This window comes from Bos mutus, chromosome X (assembly GCF_027580195.1).
Source record: "Bos mutus isolate GX-2022 chromosome X, NWIPB_WYAK_1.1, whole genome shotgun sequence".
NCBI lineage: Eukaryota > Metazoa > Chordata > Mammalia > Artiodactyla > Bovidae > Bos > Bos mutus.
Window position 1 is genome coordinate 6,190,987 of NC_091646.1, and position 3,952 is coordinate 6,194,938.

The window sequence follows — 3,952 nt, forward strand, 5'->3', positions numbered from 1 at the left end:
CTTAGGTCCAATAATTTGATTTTTGCTTTTGTTTTATTTTTTGTCTGCACTGGGCCTTTGTTGCTGTGTGGTGACTTTTTCTAATTGCAGTGAGTGGTGGCTACACTTCATTGTGGTGCTTGGGCTCCTCGTTACTGTGGCTTCTCATGTTATGGGCTCTAGTCTGACGGGCTTCAGTATTGTGGCAAATGGGGGCTTAGTTGCCTGGCCACATGTGGGATCTACCCAGACCCAGTATAGAATCCATGTCCCCTGCACTGACAGGCGGATTCTTAACCACTGGACCACCAGGGGAGTCCTCAATAATTTGTTTTTATACATATAAGACCACTTGGAGCTAACACAGTAGGACTTAAACAGTGGGACTTTTTGCAGGTAACTAAATCCATTTAATGAGAACAACTATTAATAAATAAGCCCATCCTACATCAATTGCTATTATCATCTAGCTAACTGTTATAGTGTTAAGTCTTTAATTATATTCCCAGGGAAAAATAAGTCATGCCACCCTGTCTGAAAACTACAATCAAGTAAATAAGGTGCCCTTGAAAGTAAGTTCTTAAATTGTGGTATTTTAAGCTCTATGCCTTATCAAGGTGATTTTATACCTGGATTGATAAATCTCTAGGAATACCTAGTGAATAAAAAAAAAAAAAGTTGGAGAGAAAAACATTCTTGTAAATTGTTTTGGGAAGCCCCCCAAAACTATATGAGATGGAAAACCAGTCAGAAAATAGTCATCTGGAGATTGCTCTTATTAATCTATTCATGTGACTGAGGACAGGGAGCCAGACACATCCAGTTTAGTCACATTAGGACTAAATTTCAGTTCAACAAATATTTGAGTCATTACCATATACAAGGAACTTTATAGGCTGAAACTGAGTAAGAAAACTGAGTAAGATACAGCTTGAATACACAAGGAGTTTATGGTCTACTTGTGGAGGTGAAATGCAAACTCTACCTTATTTAGGAATAGGAGTAAGAATGGGAGTGGGGGACATGCTAAGGTGGCCAGGGAATGGGAAATAACTCTATTTCTTTCAGTTCTTAGATAAAATGGTTCCAGTTAGACTGGTGCCCTTTATTCTTATCACATTTTCATGGAAGACAAGCTAGTAGAAATCTAGAAATATTCGTTGTAGTTTAAATGGCTGTTTTAAATACCAAAGTAAAATTAATGATGTAGGATTATCTTTCACAACCCAGGGAAACTGTATTTTTCTTCATAAAAAGTCCATTTATAACAATGAATGTCAAGGTCCCATAAGCATTAATATAAATCTTACAGTTGTGGTTTAAATAACTGAGATTGTATTTGGTACTCCAGAATATAGAGCTTTATGCATTATATTTCATAAAGTTTCAAGCAGAAATTTTATTCTGTTTGACAAAGTGTATCTTCTGTATTTAGTATAACAGTGAGCTCTTCCCAACAGAGTACAACATTCTTGACTAATGTTTGATGCTGGTCCCAAGACAGTGGTACTCCAGGTACTTGTCTTAGAAAGAAAACAGAAGGATTAGCTTATACTTTAAGGTTGGGAAGACCTGATTTTATAAATTGACTTGGATGGAAAAGTGCATAAAGTATAAGGCGAAGGTCATTGAAGTCTGTTGTCTGTTCCAAAATAGTGATCCCTGGTGGAAAGGCAGTGTAGTGCATATTGCTATGTGCTGCAAAATGAAAATCTGTTATATCACCGTTCATAAGCAGGACCTGCTGAACTGAATAAGCACAGATGTACTTCAAATTAATATTTAATCTGATACCAGAAGCACTTAAAGGAGTTAGGGATATGAGTTCCTCATAAGAAATGACTTCTTTCTCACAGAGAGCAATTATGGTACCAGAAGATAACACAAATAAGATTCTCCTTAGGCTTAAATAGTAAATCTGGAGGTGATAGTGGGTTGTTGTCTCTAGTTTGCATTTTCTACAAATTTCTTTAAAGAAGAAAAAGAATTATTTTTTAATGTCATGGCATGGATCAAAACTAAAGCTAATAAAGTGACTTTGATTAAGAGACTATCTCAGTCCTTGAGAGTAGATGAGAGTGACTTTTCATTGACATCATTAGAATATTATTAGAATAAAATTGAACCAAGTAACCCTTATTAATCTTTAAAAGGAAAGTACCATAATCAGGTTACAATTCTAATTTATTTTTGTTGCTTTTTGAGGCCAACTTTAGAAAATAAATCCCCCAAATAACTTTGAGTCCAGAGCCATCTCGTGCCTTTCATTTTAAACTCAATTTTCTTCCAAGATTTTAGCATCTCATTACATATTAGCTACTCAGAAACTACCATGTTATGTTAAAGTGACATTTCATATTTTTGATTGTAAAAGGAACAACTGAACCTACTGTTTCAAATAGGAGGTTTAAAACAAAAGACATTTTGCAAATAGTATAGGTATTAACTGGAACACATTGTATGACACTGAAAAGCAGGCAATATTATACTTTACTGACTGTCATGTTTACTTTTATTTTTTGCCGAGCTTTATGGTTTTATTAACACAAAGAAAGTGTGCACACAAGCTGTCTATTCCTTTTCTTCCCTGCACAACCTGGCATTGGTATTGCTAATTCTGATGCCCAAGTGGGCTGCTCTGTCCACAAGGGTTTTGCGGCTCTTGGAGAGGACTTTGTGAGCAATCTCAGCACAGTAAGATTTGTTGCACATCAGCAGCGCTTCAAGCTCCTTGACATTGTGAACCAAAAAATTCCAGAAGCCACTGGGCAGCATGTGCTTTGTTTCCTTGTTGCTCCTGTAACTGATGTTGGCATCCAGATTTGGCCTTTGAATCTACAGACCCTGTTGTCAATGCCTCTGGTTTCCGCCAGTTCCACTTAATTTTGACGTGTCATTCTGACTGGTGCTGGATGAACTTCTTGGTCCTCTTTTTGATAATCTTGGGCTTCACAAGGGGTCTGAGGGCAGCCACAATGCCATAGGAGATGGCTGCCACCTCCATAGGCAGCGCTGTTGGGTTTAAAGTACTAACTCCTTCTGAAGGATAGTTAGCTTTTATATGATCAAAATGACAAGTGCGTGTTGTATTGAGGTAACTATTTTTAGATGATGGGTAGGTCTTATACATGGTGTCAATGAGAAGCTATGTATATCTTTCTGTGTTAGAGGGGATTAAAAAAAAAAAGATGTTCCTTCCCAACCATTCATTAAATGATTATTGAAATGTACTATTTATTCATGTATTTGCTGACCACCAACTATAGCCAGACCCTAGATGTACAACATTGAATAATGCTGCTTATGGAGCTTGTAGTCTAGTGGGAAAAAGAGGGACACATCCAAAAAACAAGGGAAAAATTTAAATTAAAGACATAAGTATTATGAAGGAAATAGACAAGATGTGATGAGGCAATGGTAGGGTAGGGAGAATCTTTCAAGCATAGGCATAGTACTTGTGGTGGGAAGAGCTGGCTCCATCTAGGGGCTGCTAGAAGACCAGTGTGCCAAAAACGTAGTGGATTAAGTGGAGAACAGCTCAACAGGAAACGGAAAGCTAAACACAGGTCAAGTCACAAGGCTTTGGAGGCTATGATGATGAGTTTAAACGTCTTCCTAACTGCAGTAGAAGGCCTTTGAAGGCATTTAAGCAAAGGAAGGGAGTATCCAGGGCTGTTTATTGTAAAAGAAATAGATTGAAAGGGGTAAGATTGGAAGTGGGGGACTAGAAAGGAGATTATTGCAGTTATTCAGGTAAGAGATGATAGTAGCTTGTAATGGGAAACAAAGAGAAGTAGATAGGTTCAAGATATATTTCTGAAGGAAGTCACTAGAATTTGGTGATGAAGTGGGTGTCAGAGGTATGTGAAAAAGTGAAATTTCTAATAACTCCATTTTCTTGTTTGAGCAACTGGGTACCTTGTGGTATCACCTAGGTAAGAAAGGAAAAGAGTGTGGTGAGATTAAGAGACTC

The 3,952-nt window shown here is 37.4% G+C and overlaps 1 pseudogene; it reads right to left on the reverse strand.

Moving 5' to 3' along the window:
* Positions 1-2,550: 2,550 nt before the first annotated feature.
* Positions 2,551-3,109, reverse strand: LOC102277168 (large ribosomal subunit protein eL32 pseudogene; annotated as a pseudogene).
* Between the last annotated feature and the right edge of the window lie 843 nt (positions 3,110-3,952).